Here is a 26701-nt window from a genome sequence, read left to right as displayed (position 1 = left end):
TCCCCTTGCTTTTACAATATATTCACGGATCGTTTGTTTGCAAGGTTAGACAATGAGAATATTATATTTACCAATTACGCGGATGACACTCAATGTGTCATCCCGCTTCTTGGGTCTCACAAACTGGATGAAATAGCCATTAATAAAGTTTTCACTATAATTGAAACCTGGATGGTTCATAACAAGTTAGCACTAAACAAATCCAAAACCGAACTATTGGTAGCTGGTTCACCGCATACCATTACTAAACTTGGCTCACAGTACGACAACGCTCTCGGCAGCGTTTGAGAACATCAACCACATGATCCTCCTTGATAGCCTGCACTTTTTAGGAATGTGACTCAGCTCTTTCTTGGATCTCCTTCCTTTCTTAATAGACAGCAAATCACCTATCTCCCCCCCCCCCCCTTTCTCTCCACTGCACTACCAGTAACCACTGGAGTACCCCAAGGTGCCTGTCTCACTCCCCCTTCTCTTCAGCCTTTACTTGACCCCTCTGCCCCAGATCATCCCCTCACACAACCTCACTTGCTAGAACTATGTGGATGACACACCAATCATCCTGACACACCACCCAGCCCTGTCCTAGTAGCATGTGGCTCAGACATTGACTGCTGGATGACGACTAACCATCTCCTTCTGAACCCAGATAAAATGGAGATCACGGTATGTGGAAAATGTGCTCTATTCCCGCAGCCAACTCCCTGGTCACACTCACTCGGCCTCCCCCGTGACCACCACCACTGTCAAAACCTTGGCTGCACAATTTACTCAGACCGAACGAACTCTTCCCACATCAACAGTAAATCCAATGCATGTCATTTCCACCTTAGGATCCGCTTAGGCTCCTGAAGCACATCTTCCCTTAACTTGACTACCTTAACAGACTGGCTGCAATTATGTCCAGGCTCCACTATGCAAACTCCCTCTAACTGGGTGCACCGGCCTAACCGCTGATCTCCAAAAGAGTACAAAACTCTGCTCCTGGACTGCTTCTCACATTGGGGAGAAGGGACCACACCTCACTGGTTCTCTGCACCCTACACTAGCACCCACCTTCAAATTCATATGTATTACCCACCGAGTGGTGTGCAAAGCAGGCCCCAATTCCTAACAGAAAAGATTACATCCTACCACCCGACTTGCTCCCTTAGGTCAAGCAGTGTGCTCCTAGTGGACCCCACCTCCAATTCGGCCATGATCGGAGGGTCAGCCTACTCATCCCATGCGCCAACTTTATGGAACTCACTGCCTCCCCCCATTAGACACAGGGAAGACTACATGGCTTTACGGAAGTCACTGAACACCTGTCTTTTCACCTAAAAAAACATGTAACGGAACGCAGTGAACCACCTGACCTACCACCATGACCGACACCTGGCCAGGTACCTCGCTGATTACAGACCTTGTCATAGACAGTCAGGCCTGATGTCTAGGGTCTCTCCCGCCCTAAAAGCTCTTCACTGGCTCCCGGCTGCTGCACAGATTAAATTCAAATCCCTCTGCATCATCCATAAGGCTTTCTGGGGACCACAATATCTGCGACTTGCTCTTAGCAAATGATCTCCCTCTTGACCTTTACATTCATCTGGTACCAACTGTGTGTAAAGCGTTTTGCTAAACCGAGTGCCGGAGGCCGATCTCTTTCGTCAGCTGGATCCCTCTTATGGAACAGCCTCCCCCTCCTCTTCGACTTGAGCCGTACCTCTTCAAATTCCAGAAGCTCCTCAAGACTTTCTTTTCACCGCCTCCTTCCCTTCTTCCCACCGCAGGCTAATCGTGTGTCCTTCGGGGCTCTGGCCTCCCACACCCAATCGCCTTGTCACCCACTGGCGTACACCATTGTAGTCCTGCACTTACCTACTAACTTACCTACTTACTGCAGCTCAACAATCCCCATCACTTACTACACTGAGCAGTTACATCTGCTGCTCAACCACGAGCATAGGCACTCCAGTACACCCACCCTCCATTCCCTCCTCCCTCTCTGCACTTGCACACTGAATGCTTAAGGCCTTGTAGGTCTGGCTTTATTCTCCAGTGCATACATTTTCAATCCTATGTTCCCTCCGTGTTGCCCTGTGGGCGCTTTGCAACACAATTCACTTCTTGTATAAGCGTCTAACAAATGTGCAACAAATTAATGACTCCACTAACTAAAGCCTTTGTCTAGACTTGAAACCTGAATCGTGCAACACCCATGTACCTGACAATGTATCCTCCTCATCCGCAGGAATATTGTTCGCTCTGAGGCATACAACGATTCTAGCACAATCTCCCCTGATTAATGGCTATCGATTGCAATTAATCAGGGGAGATTGTGCTAGAATCGTAACCCAATCACCAATAACACCCGTGAGCTTGATCAAGACTATGCAATTTGCACTGCATAATCGGTCTAAGAAGGCACACGCCTGCTAATTCTACGCACCTGGAAATCTAAGAGCAGAACTAGATACCGGCGGGCAGTTATTCTGCTAACCTCAACTACCAGTGAATGTATATAGCAGAACTAACGGTCATCTATCTAGCAGAACTAGCAACTCAAGCACTAATAGCGCTTACGAACTTGATCATTGCCCTGCAATATGCAGTACGTTATCAGTCCAGGAAATGCCCTTTAACACACCTGAGAATCCATGTGGAGAATTATATAGCAAAGAACGTTCTAGCACTTATTCTTTGCTAATCCCAACTATATGGGAATGTCCTAGTAGAACTACCTATCAAGTTATTCTATTTAGCACAACTGCCGACTGACTGTCGCTAGCACCTAAACAGCAACATGAGTTTTGGGACAGATCTGCCGGTCACGACCCGTCAGTCTTCGCCAAAACAATCTAACTCATCAAGAAACCATGTGATACCGTGCCCTCGACAGACACTAGAAGCTCAAAAGGAACAAGGCCCCTCTGGAAAACACCCACACTCCAACACACCACTATGCTAATTCTTGCCTCTGCACCAACAAACCAAAGAATTTAGCTACACCCCTCAATTTGGCCTAGCTGCACATGTCATTCTCCAACACCATCGCCACCTGAAGGCAGACCTTAGTCCATTGGTCTTGCTGCACACATTCTACTGATCTTAAACAACCACTGCATCACACCTAGCACTAGTATGCAGCTACACACCACCTATTGCACACTGGGTTTATAAATACCGAATGCACCCAAGCACGTTTGATTAAATTATTCTTTCTACTGACCTGCACCGCTGTCCCTGAGGCTGTTAAACCCACAGTGCTTTGGAATCATAATGGTAAAAGGCGCTATACAAATGCCCATTAACATAACTTTGAGGTTTCGTCTAAATATCTTAACGACAAGAGCAAATTGCTATTTGTGGAAATGGCAATGATGCTAAACTCCTTTGTTGCTATTGTATGACTGAAATTGAAACAGTTCGACATCTGCTGTTAGAGCTCAAACTATTAACAAACCTTTGTTGATGATTGGAAAAATATGTGGTTAATTTGCGACCTGATTCTGGGGATCGATTGTTTGACTCCTTCGGTCACTTTAACTATTTCATTGGCCCAGTTTCTGTCAAGAAAAATGTAATTGCTGCTTTTAAAATATTTTTATATAACAAGTGTATTAGTATATTGTACTGATTAATGTATTGAATTATTGGTCTTTGAGACGTTCACTGTAATGTTTTTTTATAAGATGGTTGATTGTTTGGTTTGTGTAACGGTTTTAATGTATGACCATGTGACATAATAAAAGAAAATAAAGGGAAAAGCTTTCTCGTACAAACTGACAACACGTTTTACATCAAGAATGCAAGGCAGAACGCACTCAAAACTGCTCATTCTCGCCCAAAACAATTGAAACTGGTGTATACAAAGGACCATATTCTTGCAAGCACGTGTTCCAGTGTAGCACTACTGTCTGGCAGACTCACTCAGCAGTTTTAATACCAGAGCATGTGTGGGAACTCAACAGGTACACTCAAACAGATCTTTGCCACATGGCGATACCTACCAGTTGCCCTATTTGCAACATAAGAAAACAAAGAAATGCTAAAACTTTGTATCATGGTTACCCCACTGGGGTCGCTAGGCAATGTACTGCGGATGAATAGGTCAGTGGTATTTGTAAATCCTCTCTCCACCTCCTCCCACCACACCCTGACACCACTAACCTGCTAAATGATTCCCAAACTACATCACAAGATTCTAACAATGCTTCTCATTGCACCAATGAGGACAAGCCAACCAGGTTACTCGCACCTACTATGCATGTCTTTATAGCCACCTATCAAGCTTTATTCACTACCAGACCTAATGACACAGCTGAATACCACACTAGATGCCTCAAACATATTTCAACAAATCCAACATATTTGTTATTTGGTGTAAGAAAAAACAAATCGATCCTTAGATTGTTCTGCTACAGGTGTGGTAGTATATATACACCTCGTGTATCTCGGGTTTAGTTTATATTACTCCCAAAGTATAGTTGGTGTCATTCACACTTTATACCACATTGCAAAATAAAATGTCATGGTGGAGAGTAAGGCTTTTATGGAAGTTGTCACACATATTTATCCTCTTGTGTTTCAACCCCCACCAGGGTAGGATTTAAACCCAGTACTCTCTCGGCTTGTGTCCACCCTTTGAACCAATGCCCTCTCTTCAGCCGGACCTCCTCAACTTTTGGAACCTCCTCAAGACTTTCCTTTTTACCTCCCTACCCCCCTTTCCTCCCTTCATTGAGATTGGTGACCTGGGACCTTCTGTGTTTTCCTGGGTCCTGGCTTCCCACACCCAATCGCCTACAGTCTCTGCACCTCCAAGAACTTTGCCTTGGCACACACTGGCTTGTGCCATCACAGGCCTGCACTTACCTATTTATTGGTGGTATACCATTCCACCTTGGCACTTAAAACTGATCACTCCCGAGCACTTCTCACTTGATAACACATACCCCATACTCCCCCTCCCTTCTCTCTCTCTCTGCACGTGCACACTCTGAATGCTCACAAGGCCCACTAGGTCCACCTTAGTGTTATATCTCATTTTAGTCCCATGTTCCCTCCCTGTTGTCCTTTGGGCACTTTGAAACACAAATCACTTTTTGTATAAGACCCTTACAAATGCACAATAAATAAAGCCCCACTTAGAGAACTCGTTACAAGGTAGCTTTTCTTGTTATCACATCAGTCAGGATCAGTGACTTACAAGCTCTGTCCATATCGGAACCATTTGCAACTATAGACAAAAGTAAAGTTGTGTTGAGAACACAAAGGTTTTCACCAAAGTTCACCTTAGTGTTCTATGCCGATCAACCTATTCAATTAACAGCATTATTCCAAAATCCATAAAGTAGGGACAACAAAGTCTTCCATACGCTTGACGATCGTAGAGCTGTAACGTACTATCTAGACAGAATTAAAGAAATTTGAAAAACATTTTTTATTTTATTGGCAATAGGTACAGAAGGAGATAGTCTCTAAAGCAACCACTTTAAGGAGGAGTCAAATGTGCTGCTTTATAGCAAACAAGATACTTTGATTTATCCCGAAAGCGCATTCAACCTTAAGTACGGCAGCAGCATTGGCGCTTTCCTTGCTATAGTTTCTTTGGAAGCCATTTGCAAGACAGCTACATGGAGTTCAGTACATTTTTACAAAACATTGTGTGGACATATAATGAAAAACCGATGTTATGTTGTTTTTATACCGGAAACACTACCATCTGCATGGTCTCCAGGCGCTCACGCGGCTCTGTCAAAAAAGTGGGCAGGGTTGGTTAGTGTGAGGGAGAGGGATCGGATTGAATTTTTGCTTATTTGTGTGCAGAACCAGGAGGAACTGGCTCCTGTCGGTGTGAGATTTCTGGGTGTGCTTTAAGTGCACTGGACTTGTGTCCGTAAGGGTGGCGTCCAGTGTCTGAGTTGTGTGTTTGTATGTATTGGGTTTGTAGTATGATTGGAGAGGGGGGTTTGTGGTTTGCAAGTTTTTTGGTGGGTTGTTTCACTAGCCCTTTGGGCGTGTGTAGTACTTGAGTGTTGTGAGGGTGTGGTGACGAGTAGGGGGTGGTTAGTTGGTTTCAGGTTGGCTCTGAGGGTTGTTTTTTTGTTGGTTCTTCCTTTTATGTTCCGTTTTTTGCTTTGGTCCTGGTGTATGTTTTGAAGAGTGGCATGTTGATACTAAATCTAAACAAATCCGTACAATTCAAGTGTGGCTAGATTCTAAAGCAGCAGATTGCATTTGTAGTGTGGCTACATTCAAAAGCAGCAAGTTAAAATTCCAGTGTGGTTAAATTCAAAAGCAGCCGGTTGCAATTCTAGTGTGGCTAAATACAAAAACAGTGGGTTGCAATGATAGTACGGCTGAATTCAGAAGCAGCGTTAACCAACTTATTCAGCGGCAAAATTCACATGTGGTGCAACCCACGCAGTGGCATAATTGAAAATAGGGTTCACTGTTTTTGGGACACCCTGGTGGGTGAAATGCAAAATGTGGTGACATATAATGTAACAAGCCCCCTATTGGAATACTTTGGTAAGCACTGTGCAGGCGTGGCACAATGGAGTAGGGGTGAACTTTAATGAAGACTTCCCTTACCTGGAAGTAACTTTAGATGGATCACAAAGAATCTGGTAGTGCTAGGGCACAAGGCGAACTGGGATAGTTGGCACCTTGAGGTGCCCTTAACCTGTGCCTTTCACCGACTGCCCGGGCAAGGCTGCTCTGGGGAGAGTGGGAGGAAGGAGAAAAAGGACAAAGGAAGGACTAGACCACAAAGGCAGTGACCTGGAAGCAATCCAGCACAAAAAACAGATTGGAAATCTCACTAAAACACAGATAAATCCTTCCAAAAAGACACCCAACGGGCTGTAAACTCCTTACTGCGTGTTTGCTTTACAGGATGGCTATGGAGTACTATCTGGAAGGCAGTGGCAAGCAGGAAGAAAGGACTCCAAAAACATGGGACCGGGACACATGACTACCTCATCCAATTGCAGGTGCTTGCTGTAGTATGTCAAGTAGGTCAAGCAATTGAGACTTGTATTTGCATCAACTCCTTCAGCTCACCCTTCCACAATACTGCTTGCTGTTCTATGCAAGCCATGTGAATCTAAGCAGATTTCCAAGCCCCAGAAGGCAAATGTTAAATACCAATAATCGTCTTTCTGTGGCCCATCCTCCACACACGGAAGCCTAAAGGGAAGATTAGATTAACATTTTTTTACAAATATACTACATGATTTCACCAAACATGTCTTAAAACATTCTGATGAAGACTATGCATTAAGGGTCATGGATACCTGTACATGTGAAGGGTAAGGATGGTGTTACTGGGACGCCCCTGTTGACGCCCACTTTTTCAAATTTGAAAAAAACATGTAATACTCTGCACCAACCACTAGATGATTTTCGGATTCTCAATGCAAACGGCCAAAAAATACAGTATACATTTGTACGAATGGCACAGGTCTTTTTCAGTCTTTTGTACAATTCGTAAAAATGGATAGTCTTTTTGGACTTTTCCCTTCAAAACACTTGAAATGAAAGGCAAGTAAGTCATATAAATTGTCGGGACCAAGGAATCACAAAAACCTAACTGTACAAGTCCAGCCCTATGTTGAATGGGGCCTTATGCCCAAAAGTTCAGCAAACTTCCAGGGAAGTTTGTGATGCGGGGGAAAACTAGGGTAGGCATCCTGGGAATTGTTCCAATAGTCTGAGGACACTCTGTTGTAGCTAACAAAACTGTTTAACAATACTTAGAGAAGACTTGCGCAAGCAATCGATGGCAAAGCCAAAATGATCTAAAAGTTATCAAACTTTTAAAAGGGAGATATGAGTTTCAGGTAAGTACTGTTTGAACTCACCCTCTGTATTGTAGTTCTTCTTCCTGCCATCTGGCCTGTTCCTTGATGCCCAGGGGTTGCAGGTTTGAGCACTTCTCTGGTTGGCAACTAATGCTTTTGAAAGGTCTTCAGGATGGAGAATGCAGAACAACACGATGCAGGGCCCCTCTCGGCACAGGACTGGATGCAGGAAAGCTGTTTAGGACGACTGCCACCCATGCACAGCAACATAGGGGGACACACTTATCGCAGTTGGACTTGGCATCCTATCTCTGGTCCCCTTGATGCAATGCTGGAATCCCAGAATTTGGCCAGAATGAGTCCAGTAGCACAAGCTGTTGATATGCAAAGTTCCGGGCATCAACACGGAACAGCAACGTCTGCAGCACAGTAGCCCAAACCTTGAGCTGGTCAGTCAAAGATTGGCTCAGGGGCACTTCTGAAGGCCCTGGTTCGCAGGATACACAGCTGACGTCTGGGATAGATGTTCCCTCCACTCCAGGGTTGAAGCGCCAACAAAGTACTTCTAAAGATTTCTTGCCAGAAGGGGCTCTGCCAGGACAGCAGGAGAAGTTGGTTGCCAGGCCTCCTTCTGACGGGTCCATGGTCTCTTCACTCGTCTCAGCAATGCAGGATACTTGGCTCCTTTCAGGATCTTTGCCTGGATCTGTCCAGCATGGCTGTAGGACTCCTCTATTCGAAGTCAGGTGAGTGCTCAGACTCAGCGGTCCAATGGCTAGATCTGTTCCACTCATCCACACCAACAATGGTGCCTTCATGGACCACTGAGGGTCTCATGCAAGACTGCAGGCCAGACATTCAGGCACCAGGATGTGGCTTGGGACCAGACCCCTCTCCCCCCTCTCTCCCTACCTCTTCCCCTTCTCCAAAAACCAAGGCTTTCCCAGGCTGTGAATGTCCTCACCTGCCAGGGCAGCAGGGTGGTCGCAGAACATGATGGCGTAGCCATGTTGGCAAACCAGCCACAGTTAGTAGCCAAACACAGTAGGGCTAAAGGAAAGCATGCATTGCAAAGAAATAGTGAAAATTCAACTGCTGCCACCAGTCTTTTAGGCACATCAAAGGAAACCAAAAAATCCTTGGAGCGTATGCTAGGTTCATGTAAAAATAACCCCTTTGCACTGCATTTTGTAAGATACATAGTACAATGTGGATGCGGAAGGAAATATCAGGCTGGAACAGAAAGACAGATATCTTGACAACCAAGGATCCGAATACAAAGCTAAAACTAATGACATCCCAGACAGAACAATCACATCTCTTCCACACAATCAAGAGAGAGAGTGGATTCCGAAGTCATAATTAGTCAGCTAGCGAGAGAGGCAAGCTATCTCCTTGATTAGCTGGTACACCTGTGGTCACTCGCATTTGTTGGGTCCGAGTGCAGAGGTCTTAGGTCCCCATGATATAATTCTGCAAGAAAAATTCCAACATGGGAAGACCACACTATTATCCTAAATCCAGCTAAATCAACAAATTGGGGAAGACCATCATCTGGTTTGATGATCTTATTTAAAAATCATACGAGATGGCGACTCTCTCCCTGTCTGACTACAAATCCCTTCTTACAATTGGTCAGGTTGGAATATCCAGGAGGAATAATGGCCATTATAAATGTGTACAGAAACCCAAATGGCATATATGACAATGTTTTTTTTCTTGAATTTGAACTGCTACTAAACACCGTTGTGGACTCCTTGGAAGTTACAACAGTAATTGTAACAGGGGACTTGAATTTGCAATTACTACCTGTACACAACAAAACATGTAACCTAAGTTGTTTCAGGTGGATGCGAATGGCAAAAGACCACAATCTGGTTATGTGCAATGGTTCTTTACTGGGAGATATTACTCCCAACACAACTTGGCAAAGAGGGGCTGTTACCTCAATAATTGACTATGTATATCTTGATCCCGATACCTTCAACAGAGCCATGAGTCTTCACATTTCCCCGCAGCCATACAGTGATCATAACATCTTGAACCTAAAATGGCAGTTGGCAGATCCAGGTGTGCAGGAGAAGAATCAAATCTTTTCTCAAATCTTTTCTCAAACCTTTTCTCATTTGTTAACAGCAAACCATGCACGAACAAGGCTAAAATGGAACATGCAAACATTGTCTGACTTTCACAGAAAAATGACAGTTGGTGTGCAGGATGGGCAACAGACATCAAGTGATTACACTTCGTTTCTCCATCTCTATCGAGTAGCCTACCGGGAGCGAAATCGAGACCTCTCCAAACCATGCCAGGAATATGACACCTTGGTGCAAGCAAAAAAAAACTCTACTAAGAAAAAACAGAAGATTGATCCTAAAGTCAAATGGCATTGACAAGGTCCAGAAATTAAAATCACTAAACTGCCAATATAAAAACTGGCTCAGAGCACATCATATGTATATGCTGAAAAAGGACGGAGAAGCCATGTTAAGAAGCAGTCTCAACAAAACTATGGGATAGCTATGGCCCCTAATTAATAATAGCAACCATGCTACTCAAGGAGCGGTACAACTTAATAGGGTCAATGAAATGGATTGGGTCACATACTTCAGTAAAATTTATCAAAAGGAATTGAGTCCAGTGATCAGAGGAAGTCCAGATTACAGAGGCCTTAACATCAAAGAAGAGGATGTGTTGTATCACATGAACAGGCTTTCTAACTCTCGTGCACCAGGTCCTGATGGCATGAGTAATTTTGTTCTAAGACAACATCTAGTGCAATGGGCAAAGATCCAAACCTTAATCTTCAAGCAGGTTCTATCCACCAACATAATTCCAGCAACATGGAAGTCGGCGATAGTCATCCCAATATTCAAAAAAGGGGATAGAAAACTACCCAAGAATTACAAACCGATTTCACTGCTTGATGTGTCAGGTAAAATGTTTTCGAGATTCATTTTAAGGGACTTCACACAATGGACAATATGTTCTGGAGCTAGAGATCCTCTCCAAACCGGATTTGTTTCCGGGATGGGAACATGTTAACCTTCTGACCCTAACAGCAGTCATTGAACATCACAAAGCAGTCAAACAGCCACTATATATTTCCTACAAAGATCTGCGGGCAGCATTTGATTCAGTATCACGGGAGCTATTCATAAAAAACTGTCACGACAAGGGTGTCCGGAATACATCATACACCTTATTAAGGATTTGCACACGGATAATACCATAAAGATCAGGTTAACAAATTAAGGCAAATTAACAGAAGCAATCAAGACATTCAGAGTTTTGCGCCAGGGCTGTACGCTTGCGTCAGTGTTATTCATTTTTTCATCTCAGATGTTGGAGAGGCATTCAAAAACATCTGCACTGATCTGCCGAAATTACTAAATAAGGGAATTCCATTCCTAATGTATTCGGATGATCTGATTATGTCGAAAACCCCAGTAGGTCTACAGAAAGCATTAGACGTGGTGGTAAGTTATACCAACATCAATTATCTAAGTATAAATCTTGATAAAACTAAAATCATGATGTTCAATGTGTCCTAGAAGATATAAAGAAAATCGTATACCTGGAACCTCATGGGTCAGAATCTCCAAGTAGTTAAACATAATATATACCTGGGAGCTCAAATTTTGACAGTAAATCAGAACCTCGCCTTTTTACAACATCAGAAGGACAGGGTATCGACCTTTATTCACCAAATCAAGAGCATGCAAAGAAAATACAGGAAATGTACCTTAGCCCCAACATTATCATGTTATCATCAAAAAGCAGCACCTGTTGCTGTACTCCTCAGAAACAAGGCCTATTAAAAATGAGACTGTCTGGAACAATCTGGAGGGAAAATACTGGTGGGGAGTTCTTCACTTACCAACATCAACCCCTTTACCTATTATTCGATATGAGATGGGACTAATATCCCCCAATATGAGATACACATGGCTAATAGTAGCAATGTTCAGGAAATGTCTACTAGCCTGGAACTCTGATAGTCTTGGGAACCTTGGCCGCATACATTTTTGCATCCAGAGATAAATTTATATCCAAATGGCGTAATCAAGTTATCCGAATCCTAGCGCTGGCAGATGTAAGCCTAACACTGTTTCAAAATCCAACACATACAAAAACAAGGATATTTGCAATGGACTGGGAAAGCGCAAGAGTGAAATGCTCTGGTTATTGTGATTTTGATCCAGCTATGATCACAATAAAGAACCATTCTCATCCAGAGCAATACTTGATCAGGTCTCCATCTGTGCAGTATCGGAATGACTTGCGTCTTCTATTGAATCTCTGGTCCACAAGACAAATACTGGCACAGTGAAAACTAATCAATAAAGAACAAAAGAATTGTCGCTTCTGTAATCAGCCAGAGAATGTAGAAACTTTAAAACATTTATTGACTGAGTGTGAAACACTTTTGAACCAGCGAATACATTATTTTAAACGAATAATGGAATCATTCGGTCTGATACACTCTGGAGAACAATCTATTCTGGTGGGTCCATAGAAATGGAGGTAAAGTTGCCTAACGGAGAAATCTTCCCCAACAGTGGGTAGACTTTAGACGATCTATTTCTACAAAGACATGCCAAACAAAAAATGTCCCATGGTAATAATGACAGCAGACAGGGTTTAACAATCTTGACCATTAGGTGCTGGATTTACCAGAACTAGTTGTACCCAAAGTATCTTTTACGACAGTCCATGTGCTTGCTATCTCTCTCTGCGTGGGCAATTGCCACGCATTATAGTGTTTTTGCTTGTGCTCCCCAGATTTTGTTGACCACACTGCAGTGTAACCAGAGGAACAGGTACTATGAGCGGGGGGGTGGGGCAGAGAGTGCTTTGGTTTTATGGTAGAAAAGAGGAGACCAGCAGTATGGGGCATCATCTGAGGTGTGGACTGGCCTGGTATTTGGAAATTTACATTGTCTTTGCATGTCCTTTTTGTATATTGCCATCATAGCATTGAGGACACATTGTTCATGGTGGCGGAGGAGAAGAGTGTAAGGTTCCAGCATACTTTGCAAGGGACCTGCTTAGTTTCTATTTTTTGTTAATTATTAGTCTTTGTGCGTGTTGGTAAAGATTTCTCTTTTCACAACTTTTGCTTCATAGTTCTATGGACCCCCAAATGTTTTGCTTTTCGTTTTTGAAACTGTCCTTACTTTTTACAGTGTAGTGAAGTCCTCCGCAAACATTGCACACAGTTTTTACAAGTAAGTGCATTGGGGATACTTATCACCCTAGTCTTTTACACTTCGGATTTTTGGTTACTTTTATTTGTGCCTAAAGACTAGCTGGTGGCAGCAAATAGATTTTTACAATTTTTGGTATTTCTAGTCTGCACATTCGTGTTTACAGCATTTGGCTCCTAAACGTGGCTAGTGCACTAAAATGGCCACATCACAAGAATTTCGCTTGTTCTTTGGCCAAATTTGTTGGCCGCCTTCCTTGCCAGGTTAGGAAATCCCATTCTACGGCATGCGCTAACCCGGAAAAGCTGGGCTAGCGATACCTTTGTGTGCTGCTCAGGAAGGGGGTGGTCTCATTCCACATCAGTGGTGCCCTAATGTCTTGCTGCAGGCCATAAGTGAAACCAAGAGTAGTCTGTGCTTGGACTAATGATGGCTGTTTGAATGGTGCAAATCATTACTGTTGGTGGGTTTGAACTTGCTTCCAGCCAGGATTTTGGATAAGAGGATTCCTGCAGCCATTTCAGCAGGTCAGGGTTGGAGCCAAGTATCCTGTGTAGAAAAGCAGCCGAGTGTCCTTGGACCACCCAGTGGACTGGCAAGCTCTCAGGTGGGCTACCTCACTAGAACCGTCGTAGTTCCTGGTTTTCAGTCAGAACTTCGGTAGTCGCCAGCCTGTGGTGTAAGTCGCCTTCCTACTGCCCAACTTCAAGAGTTCCTGCTCTGGAAGGTCTTCAACCCCGACTTGAAGGACGCCTGCCGTATCCTGTGTGCCATGGTTGTCGCTGGAACTCGCCTTCCCCAGTCTTGTGAAGTGTTCTGAAGAGTTTGGCATCAGTGCTTCTTGCATTTCTCCATCGCAAAGGGTTGCGCCTAACTCCTGGGCCTGACCTCAAGAAAGCTTGCACCTCGCAGCTCCTGGGCTCCTCTCACTGGAACCAACAGTGGGACTCTTCACCCTCCCTCCCCCACCTGCAGTTGACCCATCTAGTCACCTGGGACAATCTGAGTTAGGGGGGGTTTTAGTAAGTGCAACACATTCCCCCCCCCTTCTCCTTGGAATAGACGTGAGGTATTCTTCAATTCCACTGACTATTTGATCGTTGTCTCTAAAGCAGATTTACCTTTAAGATAGAAACACACTTTTACCTACCAGTAACTTGGTTGAATGTCTTCTCTGGAACATTTCACTGATACAAGAACTTCACCTACTACTGACACTTTCTGGGGAGAAGCATTGTGACTTTTGAGCACAAGGCACCACTTCATAGGGTTTGGACTTTTGAAGTTGGGGCATATCTCTTGTGACTTGGTTCCGTTTTACTGCATCTCTTAACTTACCTTTTGTTTAGGTCATTGAATGTATTTATAAGCAACTATGGTGACTATATTTGACTGTTTTGCTATATCACCTGCTTTATTTCCTTTCTAATGTGTGTTTTTGGGACTAGAATGAATAGTGTTTCTGTACTTGCCTGTCTAAATGTAATTGTGTGTTTATCTGCGTAAACTCATTTGGGGCTGCTGCCCCCTCACATTCTCCCCTGAGAATAGCTTTTCCATTGCTACCTTAAACTGGTTTTGGCTAATCTGAGTTCACCTGTTCCTAAAATCTCTCCACTCGGCCAGATTCTAGAAATCCATTTAACAAACAGCACTACCAATCAGTGACTAGCAAGTAAAATGAAAAATTGCCTTTGCGCACACAGGAAAACGATCATTTGTTTTAATTGACGCATGATTTTGTGACAACGTGTATCCTTGGCAAAAGAAGCTATTAACAAATAGGAACATGAGTGAGTGATGTCAGTACTTTGTCTGATTACAAGAACATCGTTAATGAAGCAGAAGAGGGAGGAGCATTACCTTAGAACTTGGGGTACTTTCAATTATACAGTTAATGTTCACCGATTACATGCATCATTTATTGGCTGGCTGGATGGATGGGGGTTATTATTTTCGTACTTGATGTTGTGTGTTGGTGTTGTATTGTCTTTTGTTTTGGATGTTTGACTTTCAACTATAGAAAGGGATTTGTGATAGTGTGTTAGGTTTTAAAGTTTTGGATTAAAGTTTGGTTAGGTTTAGTTGTTATTAGAAGTATTATACAATTTGAATGCATATCTCTGGTGTAATGGATATGTACATGTTACTTTCTCTTGTATGTTTTACTTTCAAACTTAAAGTGAATAAAAAAAACACGTCTACAATGTTAGTGCAATTTAAGTTTCCCATTTGATCTTTTTGAAATAGTGATTTTCTTAATATCACTTCTAGTACATATTATAGTCCGAATAAGAGTATTACTCGCCTTGTAGACCAGAGCATATTATCAAAACTAATATGCATTATTTTTAGATAGGATAACATTTCAGGATGGACCGTCTGATACATTCAAATTGTACTGTCCCCAGTGCAAAATGAAAATGGGAAATTAGCACCAATGAAGGTAACTGGTAGTCTGCAACCACTGTGGTTTGCTTTGCCGTCCTGTAATTTAAATACTCTGATCTTAAATCTGCTAATTGAGTGCGCCTTTCGTTTTGGACATTGGGCGTTTGTGCCCGTTAACTATTAATGTTCATAAACGTGCTGCATCAGGTTTCTAATATTATTAAGAAGCTCTTACTTGTACCTTGGGATTTTAGGATTGTTCAGTTTTTGTGAAGTCATCAATGAGTTAAAGGGTTTTGCGATGTCACGAATACAACTTTTATGATTTTGATAAGGTATTCCAATGCTTCTTATCCCGGGTTTAGCACTTATCTAAAATTGTGATCTTAAGCAAGAGTCTTTCCTCATTCAGTTTTCGTATCCATCCAATGTGGTAATTCGAACACCAGTACACACAGTCTTAAATTGGCAAGGAGAATAAAATGTCATGTGGTGAAGTGACTCGTTGCTGAGTATCTGTTTGGTAATTTTGGTTTCCCACCTCAAGAAATGACTATCATCCTGTGTTTAAGTTGTTTTTTGTATGCTCACGCAAAAATCACTTTTCTTCATGAATTAAAGTTGGTTGGTAGTGCTAGCCTACATTTATCTGTCAATAGCTAGGAGTAGGGCCAAATACATGCAGGGTAATTAGCACTGATGCTAGCTAGGCTGTCTGTTGTTTATTTTTTGGATTGTTCATGTGAGGTGTGAATTTGCTCCCACCTGTCATGTGCTCATTTCAAATGTTTCCCACATGGTGCAACATTTCTCATGAACTTGGTCTTCTGGTTGGGGCATGTTTTACATTACTGTTCCTACAGTAGTAGTGGTGGTGTAGCTGCCATGCTAGTGGAGATCTTAATTGGGATTATGAAGTGGTCTGTCAAAGAGGGGCGAAGTGGGCATGTATGGACGGGAGAGTGTGCTTTTACCCAGTGTAATTGTTAAGCAAGATTGTATGCAGTACCCTTTGGGTGCACTACAATAACCATGACCACCTGGTAATAGCGACCCAGCCGTTGCTATAAGTCTGAACTACACATGTTGGTAGTGTGGTCGAGCAGCCAGTCTTATTTCAAGAGGGGTCAGTGTGAGCAGTAAGGTTGTGACACAGGGTTTCACAATACAGTTATCCAAATAAACACTTGCCCTCAAAACAATTATTCATTTATTTCACAGTCAGTTATATAAGCCTTCGTAAGAAAGGGAGAAAAAACATGTAACACGAATATACTTCAAAACACACTCAATTTCTGTAAATCAGGTGACACCCATTGGGGATGGCACACAGACACTTTTACTCCCTCATGTGACTTAAATAGCTAGGACACTGTGGACATTGATTTTTCACGGGTACATTGAGACCAATACTGAGTAAGGTGAAAAAGAGGGAATAGAGGAATTAAACAAAGGTTAACTAATAACTTCTAAAGAGGCAAGTACATTTAAACACCTTCCAAAGCACAAAGTCAGAATAAAGAGGAGTCTCTCAGGGAGCCAGGACAGCCAATGTTAATTGCACAATCTCAAGGGAAGCTGAAGATATTTGCAGGTAGGTAAAAAGTCTTGCACAATGTTTGTAGGAAATGAGAACACTTGAAGGGCCAAAAGCTGGGAGGCGTGTAAAGGGCGCAGCTTTAGCAACTCTGCAAGGTAACCAAGCCAGGTCGCAACTAGGAGCAAGTATGGCTACGCAACAAGAGGTAAGTTCTGTTTGACTTTACAGTACCTCTGGTTAGAAGAAATGGTTTCAGCTGACTCCTGTTCCTGTGCAGCTCTGCAGATCCTGCTGTTCCTGGGCCTCAGTCGTGGGGACAAGAGGGAGGACATCTGGGGACTCCTGCTCTGCAATGGGACGGTCAGCTGCAGCAATGGGCAAACTTCAATTCAGTGGTCCTTCAGTGTTTCAGCTCCTCACGTCGGACAGCAAATAGCAACAGTGCAGTTCTCGGATACCACTTCAGACTTTCCTCCTGGGTCCAGCACTCTGTTGAGGTGGGTCAGGCTTTGTCAGTCCTGCATCAGGAAAGTCCAGATCTTCCTAGTGCTCGGGTCCGACTTAAAAGCAACGCACACAATCTGGTGTTCCTCTCCCTGGCACTTCGGTTACAGCAGCAACTCCAGTGGAAATGCAACAAGCTTCGAGAGGATGTCCATACGGGCTTACTTTGGAGTCGATTGGTCCCACTCATTCATTCCAGACTAGCTGTCAATCACCCAGCAGGGTGGCTGTCCTTGCCGGACAGCCAGTTGGCCAATCACCTTTGGGTGCATTCCTGTAACATAAAAAATGTTGCATGAGAAACTAGACAAAGGGCTACTAAGTAACTCCTCCAGCACCCTATGGTAAGATAGTGTGTGCTGGGTCTAGAAATCCAAGAGACTTCCCTGTGCCACTGCGCTGATGGTGCTGTGTGACACAATGTAAATATGATGCCTATGGAGTTTGTCAGGTTCCAAAGTTAAAAAGAACACAAAAATTAAATCACATTAGGACTTTTCATCTCATGTAATTTTAAAGTCAAGCAAAAGAGCTGGGGGTCTCTAAGGTAGAAGGGAATTGGCACATTTCTGAGAATTCTCCCTAACAGTAAAGCTAACTGCCTTTAAGCTAATATAAACAAACTCATCTGTGTTCTCTGGTCTGATAATAAAATGTACCTTGACGGTAACGTCATGGAGCCTACCAGCCAATCATGTTGCTTGAAAGGTGGCCTTTACCGCATTGCAAATAGCCTGTGTTTCCGAGCCCTCTAGCCACTGCCTTCCTCCAGGGGCACCAGCACTGGTTTCTGCCACCGCCTCGCTTACACCACCTTGTTCCTGCTCCCTGCCACTCCCTTCTCCTCCCCCTCACTTCTGCAGTATCTCCTTTTCAATTGACATCTCTCTGGGAGATGCAATGCAAATGAAATGGGACAATGTGAAAGCGTATAACTTCCCTCCTGCTCCCCTGGTCCGTAGGGTAATCTGCAAGATCTGAGAGACCCAGCCCCTCCATGTCATCCTGATAACTCTGGTGGACCTCGAGGCCATGGATCTCGGAACTACTCAGCCTGTCGGACCAGGCTCCGGTGCCCCTTCCGCTGTGCCCAGCTCATGTTCTATCACAGCAGGGAGGCATTGTCATCCACCCTGCCCCCAGAGGTTAGCCCTCATAGCGTGGTTCCTGAACAGGTCACTTTAAAGCATCTGCATCTGTCACAGGCTAACCTAAACATCAGACAGGGTGATAGAAGCGACGCTTCTTGGAGCCAGTACAAGAGCAAGTGGGACTAGGTTTGGTCACTGGGCACAATCAAAGGAAGTCGATACTTTGACTTGCACGTTGGACGATGTGCTATCCTTCTCAGCACACTTCACACACTTGGGGGTCCAAGTAGACACATGCCGTACCTATCTGGCGGCCAACAGCCTATAGGAACTCAGGAGGAGGTGGTCTTTTCATCCTCCAACCCGATAGTCAAAAGGCATCTGGTGGGCCTCACCAGGCTGTATCTACCGATCAAGAAGCCTCACTCAGTGTGGGACCTCAGTGTAGTTTTGGGCGCCTTGGCGCATAAACTATTCGAGCCAATGGCGTTGGCGCACATCAGGCTGGTCACCATTAAGACCGCAGGGTTAGTGAAATCCAGGCACTGGTGGCTTCAGAGCCCTATACTACCTTTCATAGGGACGGTCCGTAGAACACATCCAGCATTGCTACATAATGTCTCCTCGTTTCACCTCAATGAGGAAATAGTACTACCTACTTTCTTCGTGGACCCCAAAGACGTTGCATAGAGGGTCCTTCACTGTCTGGATGTCAGGCGTGCTCTAAAATTATATATGGACAGAACCAAGAGCTTCCACAAGTCAGAGGTCCTCTGTCAAATTTAGTGGGTCAAGGCCAGGCTATCAAGCCTCCAAGGCCTCCATAGCAAGATGGATGCAGCCATCAAGGAGGCTTATGAGAGGCAGCATTAACCATTCCCGGCAAATATGCATGGCCACGTTATCAGAGCCAAAGCCACGGCTGTAGCTTTCCGGAGGTATGTCTTGTGACAGGTCATAAGTAGGGCGGCTACATGGGCTACTCCTTTGGCCTTCTGCAAACACTACTGCTTGGATGCCAGCTCCAGGTGGGACGCAACATTGGGTCAGGCAGTTTTAAGGAATTTCTTTTAATTGTCATCGCCCATACAGTATGGAGTAAAGGGGGATGGGATATCACCGTAGTGACTAACGTAATCCTAGTCCATAGTCCCCCTTTCCTCCATACATGTCGCCATCATCCCCTCTAATAAAACTGGTGTCATTAGGCAATGGTAATATTGTCGATGCACCAAAGCGGTCTGAGAAGTGGTGCTGGTGGGCGGAGTCAGGGAACGCATGCGGAGACTGCATGGCTTTCCGGAAGGCACTCAACCTGTCTCTTAGCCTAAAAACACATAAGGGAACGCAGTGAACCACCTGACCTACCACCATGACCAACACCTGGCCTGGTACCTTGCTGATTACGGACCCTGTCACAGACCGTCAGGCCTGATGCCCATGTTCTCTCCTGCCCTAAAAGCTCTTCACTGGTTCGCGGCTAATGCACTGATTAAATTAAAATCCCTCTGCATCATCCATAAGGCTTGCTGGGGACCATGCCATCTGCAACTTGTCCTTAGTAAATACTCTCCCTCTTGACCTCGACGTTCCTCTGGTACAAACTGTGTGTAAAGCGTTTTGCTAAACCGAGGGCAGGAGGCTGATCTCTTTTCTCAGCAGGCTCCCTCTTATGGAATAGCCTCCCCCCTCTTCGACTTCAGCCAGACCTCTTCAAATTCCTGAAGCTCCTCGAGACTTTCCTTTTCACCTCCTCCTTCCCTTCTTCACACCTCTGCTAAATCTCATGGTCGCTATGATTGGTGACAAGGCCTTCATGTGTCTTCTGGGGCCCTGGCCTCCCACATCCAATTGCCTCAGCCTCTGCCCACACTTAGTGCTTGCCTTGGCACCCACTGGCTCATCCACGCCTCTAAATTTAAAGGGGAAGAAGATTTTTTCTGGTGAAGGTTGTCTCCTGTCCATAGCGAGGGACGGCCCTAGAGTATGGAGGAAAGGGGACTATAGACTAGGAGTACGTTGGTGAGTAAATTATAATTGTTCTAATAGAGGAAGGACAGGGTTTTAGAACAAAAATGCTTTCCATTGTGAAATAACTTTAACCTAAAAAGGGGTGGGTGGTAGCCCTAGTCTATCCCTTATCTGAGAGAACCCTAGGGATAAAGGGGTAGGGCCATTGCCCATTTGGATAATTGTACAACATGCTTGCTTTTTAAGCGCTTGTGGATTGAAGTAGTTACTGATTTGGCACAATTAAAAAAAAAAAAAATATATATATATATGTATTCCTGAGGCTTGTGGAATCTGCTTAGATCACATGCTGTGCATAGGCTGACATCTAGGGAAAACTGCAGAGTATTACAGTTGTTTTCGAAACTCAAAGGGACGTTGACAGGGCGTGCCAGTAATACTATCCCTAGTGTGACGTCCACTGTACCCATGAGCCCTCATGCATGTAGCTCCCTCAGATAGTTTTTTTCTGCCATACTAGTCGGACGCATGTGTGCGGAGTTCCTTTCGGCGTAAAGCCTTTATCTACTTTCAGTTACGTTAGATTTCTTCCTATCCTTTGTCCACCGAATGCGAAGAATGACGCCAGTGAGGATCGGAGAGACTTCCGTCGGAGACTGCCATGACGGACCCTTGGCCTTGGAAGGCCACGCCACGCCAGGCCTCGGCCCAGTCAGTAGGGAGAGTGGGGGAGGTCATATACATTATATTCCCCTTTTCCTACATATTATTCGCCCCGCTGTCATATTGATTTATTGATTTGCCCAAATTTAACCGAAAGTTAGCTGGGGTAGATAAACATTTAACTTGTAATCTGTGTCTCCCTCGAGACCATATCGAGGCATCTTGTCGGGCCTGTAGGCCCTTCAAGCCTGAAACCCTAACGGACCGCTCCATGAAGCACTGGGCCCACTACGCCAGGCAGCTCGAAGCCATGGACGTAGAGGGCGCTTTCAGCAATGGCAGCAATTCTGCCAAATCAGACGGCGTGGGTGACTGGGCAGCTTCGGTTACCCAGGCGCAGATCCCTGACCACAAAGGACAGGCTGGCGGACATGTTGTGGCGACCACACCCGACGGCAAGAGCGCAACACGTACACTCACCACCAAACACATTAGCCCCGGTAGGGACTCGACACGTGTGGCGAGGCAACGGTCGACACCTAGGGAGCGGTCCACCGAGTCCCTGTCCTCTGGGCATTCCCGCTCGCGGTCGCCTCACGACAGAGCCCAGCCGTCCTCGGACGGAAAAGGTGTCGCCCATCAAACTACTGTCGAGACTCGGTCGCCTGACGACAATGCCGTGTCCCAACCCACTTCCGAGACTAGACGCTCCGCATTTAATCCCACCTCCGAAAGTCGACGCGCTGTCGGACCAGGCGTAAGGCCCCGAAAAGTCTGGAAAAACCACTTCTAGCAATGGGGGAGGAGGTAAACACCATAAAAGTCCTCTGAAGATCCCCACTCTCCTATTGAGAAGCATGCGGATGACAAGGCTGCATAAAGATCTAAAGAACCTCAGCCTGCCCCTAAAACCAAGGTTACACCTCCAACAGCTGTGGACATGGGCCTCACCCCTCAAACTGTTACTATACCAAGCTCCAATGAATGGAGCTCTGCAGATATAGACAGACTAATGAAGAGGATGACCTTTATGGCCAACTTTTACTTATGAAAAAGATCCAAATTATGTTGAAAGTTATATGAACACCCCTCCCACCTCAGCTCCATCTGGTTCTAGAGCCACTCCTGTGTCTCCTCAACCCCCTCCTCAGAGGTCTCGCACTGAGACCCCCTTTCAGGGCTTAGTCATAGACCCCTTTGTTGTGGAGCCTTATAACCCTGCTTCTTACCATGAAGACCCTGACCCTCAATTCGATGAGGACCAGGAGGCTGACGCTTACACCTTAGACTCACCAATTCCTAAGGACCCTCCTATAAATGATTCTCCAGTCGATAACCCCTCCTTAACGAGGTATTGGCCAAGGCTGCTGAATACTTCCAAATCGATACTCGGGAAGTTGAAGACAAGGATTTTGCAGAGCAAATCCTGGGGGACAAGAGGGCAGTAACTCAATCCATCCCACTACTAAAATCAATTCAGTGCAGGATTCAGCCATCTTTACAAACCCCCAACCATGCAGTAAATCCGTGTGTCGAGAAATGATTTCTTGCTGCTCCCTCTGACCCTTCATAGATTAGGGGGCAACTGAAACCAGATTCCCTAGTTGTCACCACTACGAGGAAAAGAGCGGGCACCCCACTTGCTTCCTCAGAGGCCCCCCCCCCCACCCCCCGGATAAAGAAAGCAAGAGGATATATAGCCTTGGTAGGAAAGTCACTGCCTCTGCAGTTTATCAGGTTAGGATAGCCAACAATTCCAGCCTCTTGGTGAGATATAATTGCCACAAGTGGGAGGAAGTTACTCTCCTCTGCCCCAGAACCTTTAAAGACCCAGTTAGCATAAGTGGCAGCCAAGTGTCTGGCTGCCTCCTTAAGACTAACTTCGACACAGCTGATAATGCCGGTAGAATAATTGCTAAGGCTACGATCATTAAAAGGCATGCATGGCTGAGACAATCGGGATTTAACCCTGAAACTCAAGCAATACTGATAGACATATTATTCGGCAAAGCTGTTGAAGCAGCCCTCAAAACGGCGAAAGATGAGTATGACACTTTCAAATCCCTTGGTCAACTCACTAACCAACCCTCTGGACAAAGGTGAAGTGGTAATTTTTTCGCCGCTTTAGGGGCCACAATTCCCAAAGAGGGTCTAACTATAGCCAGAATCGGCTCATTGTGGGGGAATAACCAATCAGTCTTCTCAATGCTACCCGAGAGGGCAGCGCAAGGTGTGGGGAAGGGGTAGCCCAGCGAGAGGTTGTACGCCACCTTCCAAACAGTGACGTTGCGCTTCAGGTCCCCTCCCATGCTTCCCCAGTAGGGGGGCGCATTACCAACTTCACCCACCAATGGGAGGGAATCACCTCGGACAGATGGGTGCTGTCCACAGTATCCGGCGGCTGCTGCATCGAATTACTCAAGCGCGCCCACGACCACCCTCCACGGCAAAAAGTACACACTCAGGAACACAAGCGGATCCTCCTCGTGGAGATTGCCACTCTGCTGTTAAAGGACGTCATAGAGGTCTTCCCGGCCAACCAGGTAAACAGGGGTATTTATTCATCTTACTTCCTTGTGCCAAAGAAAGATCTCACATTGCGTCAAGTATTAGATTTGCGCCCTGCAATCAAGTATGTCAAGCCACAAATATTCTGCACGACTACGCTACAAGAGGTAATCCCCCTACTGAAAAGATCTACCTAAGAATATACAGAACACAACAAACCACCTAGCATTCAGGAAACTCCTCAAATCATGGCTCTTCACAGCGTAACCACAACAGAGAGGCACTAGAATGCCCTGACATTAAAACAACGATGAAAATAACTCCAACCTCGGCCACCCTCAAATTGGACAAACACTCAACCCAAAGAACCAACCACTCGATATAGCATAAGATATCAAGGAAAATAGCCACTAAAGAAAGGCTCCAGAGACTGATCACATACTTAGACCCAGACGAAAGCCCTCAAGTGACTCATCCACTCATACGTACCGGACAAACCATATCCAGACCAGCAGACGCACTTAGATAGAATTGTGAATATTAGCATGGCCACAGTTAGATAGAATTGTGGATATTAGCCAGCGTCGCATCTAGATAGGACTGTGAATGTTAGCATGCCCGTACTCGGGTGAAACCTGAATGTCAGCATGCCTACACTTAGAGTTGTGAATATTGGCCTGCGTCGTGTCTGGATAGGATTGATTGAAGGTTAGCATGCCCGCACCTATGCGAAACCTGAAGACTAGCATATGCCACACTTAGAATTGTGAACATTAGCCTGCGTCGCATCTAGATAGGATTGATTGAAGGATAGCATGCCCGCGCCTAGATGAAACTTGAATGTCAGCATGTGCCACACTTAGAATTGTGAACACCAGCCTGCGTAGCACCCGGATAAAATTGTGAATGTTAGCATGCCACCATCTAGACAGATTTCTAAACACTAGCCTGCGCCGCATCTGGATGGGATTGTGAATGTTGGCATGCCCACACCTGGGTGGAATTCTAAACATTGGCCTGCGCCGCATCTAGATGGGATTGTGAAGTGCCAGACTTGGACAAAACTGTGAATGTTGGCATGCTAAAGGTCAGGTAACTTACTAACCAGTATAAGCTCAAACTCTGCATACTTATCTCACTCAAAAAACTCACACAACCATCTCTCGCACAACAAGCCGCACGCACTTCACAACACTGCAACAACACATAAGCCGGACCAACAGCACACCCGGACTGACACCGATCCAATACCCGCACCAAATCTCAGCACCTGGTGTTTACCGAGTTGAAGCTGCCAACAGAACACAACTCCTCTCCCTATCCTACTCCCTCTTCACCTTACTAACCCATCCCACCTTATCGTTTACAGATTCACCAATTCCGTTGGTGACGGTGCGCGGTACAAATACCTTTAACATTTGACACAGCTCAGGGTCTCTGGTCTCGAAAGGTTGCTCAGAACCACATCATGTGCTGGAACTTCTAGCAGTATTCAGAGTGCTTCAGGCATTCAAACCCCTCTTATCGAACCAGTTAGTGCAGGTCCTTACAGACAGCACAACTGCAATGTTTTACTTAAACAGGGGGGGGCACTCGTTCTCAATCTGTCCAGGCTTGCCCAACAAATTTGGAAATGGGCACTCAAACGGAAGATTTACCTGTCATCCCAACATGTTCCGGGGGAATTCAACTCGCTAGCAGACTCTGAGCAGAGATCACCTTCCAGAGGAACACAAATGGAGACTACACTAAGACGACGTAGAACACCTTCTCTCAGTGGAGTTTCCCCACAATAGACCTATTCGTCACAAGCGAAAACAATGGCCAGACTTCGCGTCCAGGTTCCCTCAGCCAGGCTCCAAGTGGAACGTCCTATGGATGAACTGGTCAGGGATATATGCCTACGCTTTTCCACCAACCCTTCTCAAGAGGAAAGTGGTGAACAAGATACACAAGGAATCGATGATGATTATCCTAGTTGCTCCTATGTGGGCAAGACATAACCATGGTATCCACATCTGCGCACACTGGCGATGTGCGAACCCATCAAACTCCTGTGCCAGTACAACCTAATCACTCAGCACAAGGGACTAACAGTGCACCTGCACTCAATGAACTTGGCAGCATGGCTCCTGAGGTCCTAGAGTTCGGACATCTTAACCTGCCACATAGATGCATGGATATCTTAAAAGAATCAAGAAAACCAAACACTAGGCACTGTTACTTTGACAAATGGAGAAGATTCTTAATTTGATGCCAGACTAAACAAATCAACCCCATAGAATGTACTCCATCCCACATTCTAACTTATATGCTCCATTTTCTGGATGCAGGGTTAGTATTTAACTCCCTAAAGTTCCACCTGGCGGCTTTGTCAGCCTAAACGACCTCTCATAATGAAGTCTCATGGTGGAAAGTACGGGTCATCAAGGCATTTATGGAAGGAGTAAAGAGACTCCACCATCCAATTTCTAATCCACCGCCAGGGTGGGACCTCAATGTGGTACTCGCTAAGCTCATGGGACCCTCTTTCGAGCCTATGAACAAGTTTCAAACACCTGACTTCTAAAACTGCCTTCTTAGTGGCTATCACTTCCATAAGAAGTGTCAGTGAAATCCAGGTATTATCAGGGCAGGATCATTTCTTTGTTGTGCACAAAGACAAGCTGGTTTTACGCACTAACTCTAGGTTCTCACCTAAATTAATCTAAAAGTTTCATGTAAACCAGTCAATTGAGCTACCGGCTTTCTTGCAGGAAACCAACAGCTCAGCTGAGGTAAAACTCCACACACTAGATGTGAGGAGAGCGGTCCTACTACGTAGACAAGACCACTAAGGAAAACAGATCAATTGTTTGTCTCCATAGCGCCAGGCAGAGAAGGTGACCGCATTTCTAAGAATGCCATCTCTAGGTGGATAGTCAGATGTATCCAACTGTGCTATTCCCAATCAGATAAAACACTGACTTTTAATCCCAGGGCTCACTCCACAAGAGGTACTGAAGCCACTCTGGCTTTCATTACAAATGTCCC

General features: G+C 45.1%; 1 protein-coding gene across 1 annotated transcript in view; it reads left to right on the top strand.

Moving 5' to 3' along the window:
- ATRX (ATRX chromatin remodeler) overlaps positions 1–26701 on the top strand; it is a 2430811-nt gene that overhangs the window by 643349 nt on the left and 1760761 nt on the right. The gene's annotated exons all lie outside the window — the stretch shown is intronic.

The sequence above is a fragment of the Ambystoma mexicanum genome, chromosome 5p (genome assembly GCF_040938575.1).
Source record: "Ambystoma mexicanum isolate Mex_15411 chromosome 5p, UKY_AmexF1_1, whole genome shotgun sequence".
Taxonomy (NCBI): Eukaryota; Metazoa; Chordata; class Amphibia; order Caudata; family Ambystomatidae; genus Ambystoma; species Ambystoma mexicanum.
The sequence above is the reverse complement of the archived record's forward strand: the minus strand, read 5'-3'. Positions and strand labels throughout refer to the sequence as shown.